At 39.5% G+C, this 12,906-nt stretch overlaps 1 protein-coding gene and 1 long non-coding RNA gene across 2 annotated transcripts in view; both read left to right on the top strand.

The window, feature by feature from the left end:
• LOC119480319 (NACHT, LRR and PYD domains-containing protein 12-like) overlaps positions 1-12,906 on the top strand; it is a 109,189-nt gene that overhangs the window by 81,146 nt on the left and 15,137 nt on the right. The window lies entirely within an intron of this gene.
• LOC119480346 lies at positions 677-7,306 on the top strand. Its single transcript, XR_005204879.1, has 5 exons — positions 677-705; positions 1,033-1,207; positions 6,033-6,035; positions 6,713-6,723; positions 7,294-7,306. It is a non-coding gene; the product is annotated as an uncharacterized LOC119480346 (long non-coding RNA).

Raw genomic sequence — 12,906 nt, 5'->3', positions numbered from 1 at the left:
ACTAAGATAACTGGGTTTAGTTACTTGTTAGCTACATTACCTACCAGCTAACTACACTTACTAAGATCACTAGGTTCAAATGCATTCTCATTGAATTAACAACTACCAAATGCTGTTTACTAGTAACTTTTTGAATGAGATATAAACATTTAAACTTTATAGTGCATGATCATCTTCTCAGTCAGGCTAGTCTTTATCTGTTGAGACTGTTTCTTTAGTCAATCTGAAAGTTGATAGTTTTACAAAAAAATAAAAAATACATTGTTGTTAAACTTAGAAGATATGTAATTTCTGGCTACTATGTTTAGAAGAAAGAATCATTTTTCTTCCAGATGTTCAGAAGAATCTCACTCAAATAATTCTGAAAAAAATAACAACTATAAAAGCACTTTAGAATTTAACTAAACAGATTTATTGACATGATTTAAACATAAAGATGTCATAATGTTTGACCAAAACTCATTTTAATTCAACCTGTTCAAGCTAAAAGAGATTCTTACAAACTGATTTGTTTAAGCAACACACACAAACTCTCGTAGATAAACTCTGAGGTCAAAGATTTCCTGTAAATGGAGAGGGGAGGAGCCACACTGATCCAGGTGATCCAGGTACATGAGAACAGGAAGTAGACCCTGAAAGTGTTCAGTCTGTCAGCTAATTTTGAGTCGACGGAGCAGAAGGATGAAAGCTGAAGACTGAAGCAGGGTGAGTGTTAATCCAACATTTTATTATTTCACTGTTAAACTCTCTGAGTCAGTTTTGTCCCTGTGGACTGTAGAGGAGAGAAATGTTAGAATGAACTCAACAGTTTGATTCATCTGTGAACACAAAGTCGTGATTGGCTGAATAATACTCATTAAACCTGCTGTAAGCTAAGAAAACAAGCACAGATTTAAAGAAAAGTGACCAGGTGAATGCTGGGTGGTTTTATTATACTGTATACTGTGTGTGTGTGATAGAGAGAGAGGTTGTGTGTTACTTCTCTCAGTCTTGCCTGTGACTCACAAACTTTTTTCCGTTAAATGTTCACAGTCAGTGTTCTGGTTTAACCTCTCAGACTGACTTCAGATCAGAAGATGAGTGATTGTGTGGAGGAAGAGGAGGACAGAGCAGAGTCTCTAGTCTCTGGCTGTCTATCTATGAAGAGTGATCAGTCTAAAGATGATCCTCTGACCTTCAGTAATGAACCTGGACCCTCAGAGTCAAAGTAAGAGAGCTGCTACTAACTCATTTATAGGACTCATTTTCACTTTCCTCTACCAATACTGTTTTCTGTTGCTTTTGTGTTTGTATTTTCAAATTTCTACTAAAATGTATTTGCTAACTGAAGTTGAACAAACTTTTCTTGACAAAGAGAATTAAATTAAATTACTTCCTGTTTTTTGATTAACGCTCTTCCTCAAACAGTGAATGGGGATGTGGTTAATAGTCAGACGTCATTCATCACCATGGCAACCAGATTGCATGGTTTTCCAACCCAGTTTAGATGAATTTACTGTTTATCAAACCACAAATGAGACCAAAATTATCTCAACACCGACTCTCTCTCACTCGCTCTCTTCTTCACCGTCTCCTCCTGGCAAGGCGGCCGTCTGGCTGCTGCTGCACCGAGGAGCCGCACCGCCGCACACCGCCCACAGCCCACAGCCCACAGCGCACCAGAGGACGGGTAGACATGCTGCCGAGGTCCGCCGTTCTAAATGCAGTTTCAGGAAGTTTTGGAGGTTCACCGTCCACCAGCACCGACCGCTCTCTCCTCAGCTCCAGCACCGACACCGCACCGGGCTGCTCTGAGATTCGATAATACGATAATACGATAATACGATAATACGATAATACTTTATCGTCAGACAGGTTTGAAATTTGTTTTGCATAACAGCAGCTCGATTTGCAACATCACAAAAAAGGACAAAGACAAGAAACAAGGATACAAACATTTAAACATTACAATCATTCATAGAGTTTCTCAAGGGGTTGACCTACAATCTTTGAGCAGATTTTCATTTGGTGGAGCAGTTTTGACTTTAAAGTAGTGGACAAATTCTTGTACCATGTAGTATAACAATACTGCAGGACACTCATAATCACAGAAGTAAAAAACAAAAGAACAATTTGTTTACTCGCATGTATGAAAATACCTGCAGGATTTTTTCGTTATGAATAACAATAGGAACTTTATGAGAGTCAGATGGTGAACCAAATACAATTTCTTCCGTTTTCTTTGTGTTAATCTTAAGAGCATCACTGTCACTCCACTCGACCATTTTGTTCACGCCATGTTGGTGCAGCTCAAGGTTGTCCGAGTGACTTAACAGAGATATTATAGCTGTATCATCTGAATACTTTAGAATATATTGATTTGGTGTATTTGTACGACAGTCATCGGTGTAAAAGGTGAAAAGCATTGCTGAACTCACACAACCCTGGGGGGCATCGACATTGGTCGTGATGGCAGTGGAAAGGGTTTTATTCAATTATACAATTTGAACTCTGTTAGTGAGAAAAGAGGCATACCAGTGAATCAAATAGGGATTCAGTTCCCGCTGGACCATTTTTGACACCAAGATGTCTGTCTGTATTGTATTGAAGGCTGATGAAAAATCTAGAAAAAGGGCTCTTGCATAGGTATTTAAGCTCCTCCAGAACAACAGAAGTTTTCCGTGTCTTGTGAAGTGACGGGGCTCCGAAGCGAGAAACGGTATCGTCTCCGACCAAAACTCCGGTGTCTCCCCTGTTCCCTCCGGCCGCGGTCGGGAGGCTGAGGCAGGAAAAGACAACACTAGGATCAGCATTGATTCATGGAGAGACCTTTGTCTAGTCAGCTAACATTACTGCCAAGCAGGTGAAATATAGAGTGATATTGTGGTTTTAGCTGACGTGTGTCGCCTCACTGTTTTGAAAGATGCTTGTTCATGTCTATGTAGAGCGAGCACAAGCGCGAGCCCAACGCTGACTTTCATTGACTTAACGGCCACAGGTGTCGCTGTTAACAAGCATTTCTGATTCTTACAAACAGTCCCTTTAACAATAAACACTTATAAAACAGGGAAACTGTGTCAGACCTCTCTGACTTCTTTCGTCTTCTAGTAGTTATAGTTTATGCAAGGGTTGTACATTGAAACAGAGAGATCATGACAGGATTTCAGCGCATGTTGTGACGGTGATCCTGCGGCTAGCGACCATGCTAGCAACAGGCACGGCATATTGGTATCTAGCTAGTTAGAGTAGTATAACTAATTCCATAAATACAGTCCTAGACTTTTTTTTTCCACGTATAGCACAGATGGAAAAAGTCTGAGATACCTTACTGGTGTGTTCATCACTGAGCTAGCTGCTGCCCAAATCCTGTCATGATCTCTCCGTTCCAGTGGACACTTCCATAAACTATAACTACTGGAAGACTAAAGAAGTCAGAGAGGTCTGACACAGTTTCCTTGTTTTATAAGTGTTTATTGTTTACACATAAAAAAAATCAGAAAGTAACAGCATGCTTATTTATATTGCAAATGTTGTTGTAATTCTATACTCCATTCATATCACCACTGGCAGGCAGTCACTGTTTACCGTGATGAATCTGCCACCTTGTGGTTTCTCGGAGCGTCCTCTCAATATGTGCGTACATGAGCAAGTTGCAGTTCTTTTATATAGTTATATAGTATATAAAGTTATTTAGCCTTCAAAATAATATACATTTTTTAAAAATGTCCGTTGTTCCTCTTTAATTAACAAACTTCAGCCAGATCACTAAATGTTAAATAAGACAGTCAGATAGGAAAAGCAGCTAATTCTTGTTTATTAAAGCAGGAGAGTTAAAATAAAGAAACATTTTCATTACAGACTGAATGCTGAATTCAAACAGAGAAGTAACAACACTTTAACTCTTCTCTGTGACCATCTGAGCTTCTGGACATTATCAGCCAAGTCTGGATATTCTTCACCAACAATCAGCAAATAATTTTAGTAATGAAGTAATGTCTCCACAGAGAGAAGACGGAGGAGCTGATGTCCAGATCCAGAACAAGACCTGGACCTCAGACAGCCAGTCAGACCAGAACAAGACCTGGACCTCAGACAGCCAGTCAGACCAGCACTGTACAAAGTAAGACTGTAGATCGGTCTGCTGATGTCTTCATGTCTGGAAACAGGACCGTTAAGATCTTCTCCATCATACATATCTGCTCTGCATCACTTGTCCTGTGTTCTCCTTTGAGAGGAAATCTGAACCCAAAAGAAATAATTTTACATTTTGTTTTGTTTTCATGATAGCACTCTGTCTTTGCATCAACCAATCAGAATGATGTTTGTTTTCCATCTGCATAAATGAAGATGGAGAACTATTAATTTCTGTTAAGGAACAACATCACTGTTCTATCACACACAGACAGTCACACTGATGAAAGACGAGTTATTTTCTTGCCATTGTTGCATAACAATACATGCTCATGGGGAATCTCTTGTTGGGTCTCTAAATTAGAGTACGGTCTAAACCTGCTCTATATGAAAAGTGTCTTAAGATAACTTCTGTTATGATTTGACTCAATATGAAAATAAATTGAAGTGAATTGAACTGAACTGAACAGGAGCCACAGACCTTGAACAACATTAGCTTTCCTGCTACAGTCTCCTTCTCTGACTTACAAACATACGTCTTGTCCTGCAGAGCAACTTGTTGAAAAAATATTAAAAATAAATAGAAAATTCTCTATGACGTTAGTTTTGACTTCAAGAAGGGATGATGACTTTATAACCTTTACTTCTTTATAGGTTCTTATATTGATTATTTTCATATTGGCTATTAAAATAATATGTGTCTTTGTTTTGTCTTAAACTGTTTTTTTTCTCTCTTTCAGCAGATAGTAGTCTGCAGGAGGTTGTAGATGAACATAAGATCAGTCTGAGGAAGAGATGTGAATGTGTGACTGAAGGAAGTGATGAAACAGGAAGTGGAACCCTCCTCAACAGGATCTACACTGAGCTCTACATCACAGAGGGACAGAGTGAAGAGGTTAATACTCAACATGAGGTGAGGCTGCTTGAGACAGCTTCCAAGAAGAAGACCCTCCATGACGCTCCAATCAAGTGCCACGACATCTTTAAAGCCTTAGCTGACCAACAGGGACACATCAGAGTCGTTCTGACGAACGGTGTAGCTGGTGTTGGAAAAACCTTCTCAGTGCAGAAGTTCACTCTGGACTGGGCAGAGGGCTTGGAAAACCAAGATGTCAGTCTGGTGGTTCTGCTTTCGTTCAGGGAGCTGAACTTGATCAGAGATGAGCAGTACAGTCTTCTCATGCTGCTCCATGTTTTCCATCCAACATTACAGAAGGTCACAGCAGAGAAGCTCGCTGACTGTAAAGTTCTGTTCATCTTTGATGGCCTGGATGAGAGCAGACTTTCACTGGATTTCAACAACAACGAGGTTGTGTCTGATGTCACCCAGAAGTCATCAGTCAACGTGCTGTTGACAAACCTCATTGAGGGGAATCTGCTTCCCTCAGCTCTCGTCTGGATAACTTCCCGACCTGCAGCAGCCAATCAGATCCCTCCTGCATGTGTTGACAGGGTAACAGAAGTACGAGGCTTCACTGACGCCCAGAAGGAGGAGTACTTCAGGAGGAGAGTCAGTGATGAAGAGCAGTCCAGCAGAATCATCTCCCACATCAAGACATCCAGGAGCCTCCACATCATGTGTCTAATCCCAGTCTTCTGTTGGATCACTGCTAAAGTTCTGGACCACATGTTGACTACAGACCAGAGAGGAGAGCTGCCCAAGACCCTGACTGACATGTACTCACACTTCCTGTTGGTGCAGACAAAGAGGAAGAAGCAGAAGTATGGTGAGGGACATGAGACGAGTCCACAGGAGCTGACGGAGGCTGACAGGGAAGTTCTTCTGAAGCTGGGGAGGCTTGCGTTTGAACATCTGGAGAAAGGAAACATCATGTTCTACCAAGAAGACCTGGAGCGGTGTGGTCTTGATGTCACAGAGGCCTCAGTGTACTCAGGAGTTTGTACAGAGATCTTCAAAAGAGAGTGTGTGATCTTCCAGAAAACAGTCTACTGCTTTGTTCACCTGAGCATTCAGGAGTTTCTGGCTGCAGTCTACATGTTCCACTGTTACACAAACAGCAACACAGAGGTACTGGAGGCCTTCCTGGGAGAACACTACAAGCACAGAGAGTCAGACCCAAAGTCTTTTCTCAATAACATCTCTAAGCTTTTTGGAAACAATGCTAGTCGTGGCCCATCTCTGGATGTCTTCCTGAAGAGAGCCATGGAGAAATCCCTTGAAAGTAAAAGTGGCCACCTGGACCTGTTTGTTCGCTTCCTTCATGGCCTCTCTCTGGAGTCCAACCAGAGACTCTTAGGAGGTCTGCTGGGTCAGACAAAGAGCAGTTCAGGAAGCATCCAGAGGGCCATCAACAACCTGAAGGAGATGAACAGAGATGATACCTCTCCTGAAAGAAGCATCAACATCTTCCACTGTCTGACAGAGATGAACGACCACTCGGTACATCAGGAGATCCAAGAGTTCATGAAGTCAGAGAACAGATCAGAGAAGAAACTCTCTGTGATCCACTGCTCAGTTCTGGCCTACATGCTGCAGATGTCTGAGGAGGTTCTGGATGAGTTGGACCTGAAGAAGTACAACACAACAGATGAGGGACGACGGAGACTGATTCCAGCTGTGAGGAACTGCAGAAAAGCTCAGTAAGTCCAGATGTGATTAACTTTGTAAATCAGTGTACATTAGTTTTGTTCTTGAAATATACATACTATAAAATTATTCCTAAGTGTTCCACGTGTTTATTACATAAATATGTCAGTTTTATTTTGTCACAGATGTTCTTGAGCGTTTCAAATGTTGAGTTAAAAAATGTTTCACAATGTAAGTTGTGTTTCTAGCTGTCAAGTTAATGAACACACTTATTCTATTTATTTCTAATATTTGTTACATTTTACAGTTTTTTCTTATTTATCTTTTTGGGTGATGGAGACGACATGTGAACCTCGTAAAACACCAGGGATCAATAAAGTATACCTGATTTTGATATCACTGATTAAACAGCATTTAATAAGTTTTTTTGTTTTTTTTTTACCAGCGCCCCCGTTGGTGCATCGGTAACAGTTCAGGCTGAGAATGGTACTGCAGCAACGAAATGCCTCCAAAACAAAAACCCAGAAAACGTTAAAAAAATTCAAATGAAGTTCTGTGAGAAGTTGATGAGACAAAAGCTGCTAAAATCAGGAAGACACCACAGTAACTGTAGAATGAGCTGAAGTGGTGTGAAGAGAGAGAAGAGTCACTCTCACCGGACTGCTTTTCCTCTCCGTCTATTGACGTTACAGAGACACACGGTAAAATAACACTTTAACACGTTATAGAGACACACGGTAAAATAATACTTTAACACGTTACAGAGACACATGGTAGAATAATACTTTAACATGTTACAGAGATACGTGCTAAAATAATACTTTAACACGTTACAGAAACACATGGTAAAATATAACTTTAACACCTTACAGAGACACACGGTAAAATAACACTTTAACACGTTACAGAGACACACGGTAAAATAATACTTTAAATTGTTACAGAGACGCACGGTAAAATAATACTTTAACACGTTACAGAGACACACGGTAAAATAATACTGCTGGTTGGCAGTAGATATCTCTGCAGCACAATACATTGATGTATTAAGCATAACGTCAAAACTGTTACTTCTTCACGTTCTTTTTGATAATGTTAATTTTTTAATGTTTTAAACTAAATTCTGGCCATATGTTTTTACATGTTGCACCTTTTAAGAAACTGGACCAAATAATTGTATTTATGTTTTTGAAGCACTTTGTACAGTTGTTTTTGAAAAGTGCTGTATAGATGGATTCTTCTTATTGCTATTGCTCTTATTATTATTATTATTGATTGAGTATGTAACTTTATCTGAAGGGTAATTTTGATTGCTATGCTAACAGTGATTTGGTAGCACAAGTGGAGAATATTCATCAAGTTAGTGAACTGATTAAGTAATGTCAGTTGCACGACAACATCAATCTAAAGTTTTAACATTAGCATTAGCTTGGGTTGTGCCGGTGTAAAATATTTCAAACCAGTTTGATATTAAGCCAAACATGGGACCGGACTGGTATATCGAATTTTACTACTAGGTGTAACACTTGACTCAGCCGCCGCAGAGAGCCCATACGTGAGAGTGGAGCGACTCCAGTCTACTTGGTGACAGTAATGCACCTCTAAGGTGGTTTGTCAACCACCAATAAACACTAAAGAAGAAGAAAAAGCGGCACCACATTACACATTACCTCGTGTGTTATTGGGCTCACCTCTTTCGTTGGCTTCAAATCCAGAATGTTGCCATGTTGATAGAGTTTTAGTTTTCTTTGAGACCAGATCTGCCATGTCTCGTCTCGTCACCCCAAAAAACACATGAACTTTCTAGTAAACAAACCACTTCTTGTTAATAAACCAACATAACATCATAATATCACGTTAATCACGTTGTCATATTGCTTATTAGTAATGCAATGCAGGCTGGATTTAGCACTGTGACTCCGTCGGCACAGGTTGTTGATGTAGGCTACTTTTTAATTTGCCAGAACGTGTCATAATAACAAATGTCGGTTCCGCCGGTTAGCATATAATCAAACTGGTTAAGCTCGTACACCGGACCGGACCGGACCGGCAAAACCAGAAATTGGTCCAACTCTAGCATTAGCCACCGTAAACTACTGGTCATACGAGACAAAGATTGTCGTTGTAAAACCCCTGAGTGTGTTGAATCGAGCAATGGTGCATTTTATTGCTCATGAAGTCAAGTTGTGTTCCATCATCTTGTTTTTAAGTCTTTCCTTTTATTCTGTTACTCACTGAAGGAAACTCAGGTGTTTCACCTCTTGTTGCTGTAGAGAAGAGTAGTAACAGGAAATACACAGCTTCCACCAATAACAGCGGTCTGATGAATATATAACAGCAAAATGGTAGAATTCAGACTTTTTAAGAGATCTTATACACACCAAAGATCAATGTTATGTTTTTAATGCAGATACACTGATAACATCTTTCTGATGACATTATTTTGAAAATAATGCAACCTTATTGGTTCTTTAATTGTGTTTGTGAGCTGAATACGTTTGATGCTCAGAAAAAAGTGTTAATGACAAAACGCCATGCTTTCATCAAAATATCTAATTGTATGAATGTTTAATATGTACAGGTCTAATATTATTACGCGATTTGTCTAATTTCTCTACCGTTTGGCAGTAGTCACTGAATTTTCCCAGTTATAGACGTGAACCTGACAGCAGCAGGTAGCTAGCAAAGAGAGGTCATCTTTATCAACTGTATTATTAGTACTTATTCACTGAGTTTTAAAAATGCTTTTCTAATCAAGAAGGCCTCATGCTAACTTTTTGGCGACAGACCTGGGATCAGATCACACTGACAGACTGGACATTATGGAAGCCTCAATGTAACTACATTTTCTCTCTCTTCATCTGAAAGATTAAAGAAAAACAAAGATTAAAAGTCTGCAGGCTTGAGAGAGAGTGATGAGAATTATTGTTTCATGTCAAACTATGAGATAAGATTAGCTGAACCACTGATGTGAAGAGTAAATGTTAACCAAAGAAGTATATATCATGTTTAGTCATCAAATGCATGAAGTAAATACAAACTCTCCTCTTTCATAATAACATATTTTGTCATTTTTGTGTCATGACAGACTTTCTGACTGTGGACTCTCAGATACTCACTGTGAAGTTGTGGCCTCAGCTCTGAAGTCCAACCCGTCCCATCTGAGAGAGCTGGACCTGAGTAACAACAACCTGAATGATTCAGGAGTGGAGTTGCTGTCTACTGGACTGGAGAGTCCAAACTGTAGACTGGAGACTCTGAGGTCAGTTCACTGACTGTAGCTTATGTAGTTTGTACACACACACTCTACACACTAGCTCTGCTCCAGATGGCACTAGTGAGGGACATTCACGTTTTCACGTTTTCACGTTGGCCACCGTAGCTCTCCAACACGCTTGGCACATGGGAGAGGCTTCAGTTGGTCGTAATCTCTTCACCTCACCGCTAGATATCGCCAGATCCTACACTCTGGACCTTTAACCACAGACCTTATTTCAGGCATCTAACTAAAAACCCATTGACTTCCAGACAAGGGAACAGAAAGGGCTAAAATGCTAACTCATTTCTGGGTTTTAGGACTCAATCCTGCAGCACTCTATTTGAACATGTCTAAAGGTGCAGCACTCTTCAACAAACACGTATTGCACCAACTTAAAGGCACATAAGTGATGATTATGAACGACACCATCTAATTAGAGGATTTTATGGGTCTAAGTTATTCCCACATTCTTTTTGACAGCAGATCTAACTGTGCACTGTTTTCATGTCAGCATTGTTCTTTTATTTGAAGCCACAGACATTTAGATCAAAAACCAAATACATATTCTGCATCAGAAACATCTTTGCATGTCCATAATTTTTTCAAGTCTATCTGAATACAATACTCACATGTTCATATGTACATTCAAAGAGTTATTGATGTCTGTCATCATTCCTTCTGTCTGTGAAGCAATCCCCGTATAACCTGAGTGTTACGAGATGAGGACTAAATCCACAGCCTTGTTCCGTGTAAAATGACCTGTAAAGTTGATCTTAAACTAATCGGGGGCTTCAGCAGTCTGAGTTAGATGTATTAGGGCTGGGTGACTTCGACAAAATCAAGTATCACTATATTTTTGACCAAATACTTTGATATTGATATTATGACGATATTTTAGGATTGACAATTGGTGCTTTCACAAAATATTTACACATTGAGATTTCTGATAAATAATCATCAGTAATGTGGATCTCACGACTAAGTGTAAATGACAAATAATAGAACAATAAGAACAGTCTGGTAAGTTCAGAAAATTACATCACTTAATGTAATGTAGCCTTTAAAACCAGGAAAACACAAAACTTATGCCATATCACAATATTACAACATCAAAAATCTAAGATGAAATCTCGTTATAATATGGACATATTGCCCGGCATTAGTATTTATCCAATAAGTATGTTGTGTTTGACAGTTTCCTTGTTGAGCTGCAGGAGGATTAGTAACACAAAGAGGGAATTTGGTACTAAACAGTCTGTAACTTTGGTAAACACTAGGGGTGGGAAAAAAAATCTATTCACCTATGTATCTTAATTTTTTAAAACGATTTTGAAATTGATATTTTATCAATATATTTGCTCCATTTGAGTCTATGCGGAGGTAGAAGGAAGTTACAGCTTTTATTGTTGTATTCTGAGTAACGTGACGTCATATCCATTCCGTATCCGTCACCCAAAACAAACCTCAGAAATTATAAAACATTGGAGGGTCAGCGTGGATACGACCTGCACCCTCACATGTTAAATCCAGCATGGTAAACACTACACATCCAGTAAAGGATGGAAACACTTTGGGTTTCACACATTGCAGAAAAAGCAGAGCTAGACATCACGGCTAAAGCTGCATGCTAACTCTGTCACAGACAGGAAATGTTATCGTATTGTGGTAACGTGCGGTCGAGCCGGCCGTCGCCCTCGTCTCCGTGGTTAAATGGGCCGACGCGACAACTGTAAAGTACCCATATACTGACATTTATGTTGAATGCATTCAAACGGCCCCGATGGAGCTGACTATGGATGCATAAAGAGAACGGAGCTGACGGGAGAGCTAGAGACCACCTTGGAGAAGTTAGAGGAAGTAGACACGTGGGATTACGTCCGCTCTTCAAAATAAGGTGTTAACAAAGGGAACTGTATATACTAAATACATATATGGAAATAAGATTGATTGGATTATATTCACCAGAAGTATATAACGTTACATGTCTCTTATAAATTAAAAAGAAAATACCACTAATTTGTGAGGGAAATTTATTTATTCTTTGATTTTTGGTTGCTGGATAAAAAATTTAATAAATAATTCCTGACAATGACTGCTATATTTGACTTTAGGACATCTCTGACTACATACATGCTTAAAATCAAAAATTTTTACTGGATTTATTTAGATATTTTCCAAGGTAAAAGTCCCTAGAAGTGTATGATTAAACTTTTCCCGCGGTCTAGTGTTAAAAAAGTGAACAAAAATTAAAATAAAACGCAAAATCGAATCACAATAAATGAGAATACATATAAAATCGTGATCAGGAGATAGTTAAATCGTCCGAGCCCTAGTAGACACCCACTTGATTTGTAGGTCTCAGACTGCTGAATCTTCATATTAGTTTAAGTTGAACTTATGACGTCATTTCTTACAGTGTAGTTGTGTTATGGAGGGACCACTTCACAGGAGGAATGATAACTGTCACCAATAACTCTTTTTATGTACATATGACATGTGGCTGTTGTTCATAGACACACTTGAACAAATGTGGACCTTTCCTGTAAATTACATAAACCTACTAAGCTACCAGATACAGTGAGAAGAAGGCCATGTAAGAAATGAAACTGGAATGGCACTTGGAGAGCGCAGACCTCCGCCAAGGTGCCCGAGTATGATTTCCCCCCTCTCTGTGCAGCTTGCGACATCATCCACGTGTAATTTTGTTTATGTTGAGACCAGATGTACGTAGCAGAGCATCGTAAAACACTTCATTCAAATTGGACAGAAACAAAGTAAAACTCACCTAAACGGTCGTTGTTACTCTTTCCAACAATCACCAAATGTGCTTTGGTCGAACTCAATGGTAATTTCACAGAGTTTAATGTGAAAAAATGCTGAATCTACAGTTGTCCCCCCCTCCCTCCACCTCTTGCTCTCTCACTGTCCCTCTCTCTCAGGGTGACGCGTCATGAAAGCGTTATCAGTTACACTGCACATGTCTTAAAGC

The sequence above is a fragment of the Sebastes umbrosus genome, chromosome 21, assembly GCF_015220745.1.
Source record: "Sebastes umbrosus isolate fSebUmb1 chromosome 21, fSebUmb1.pri, whole genome shotgun sequence".
NCBI lineage: Eukaryota > Metazoa > Chordata > Actinopteri > Perciformes > Sebastidae > Sebastes > Sebastes umbrosus.
The sequence above is the reverse complement of the archived record's forward strand: the minus strand, read 5'-3'. Positions and strand labels throughout refer to the sequence as shown.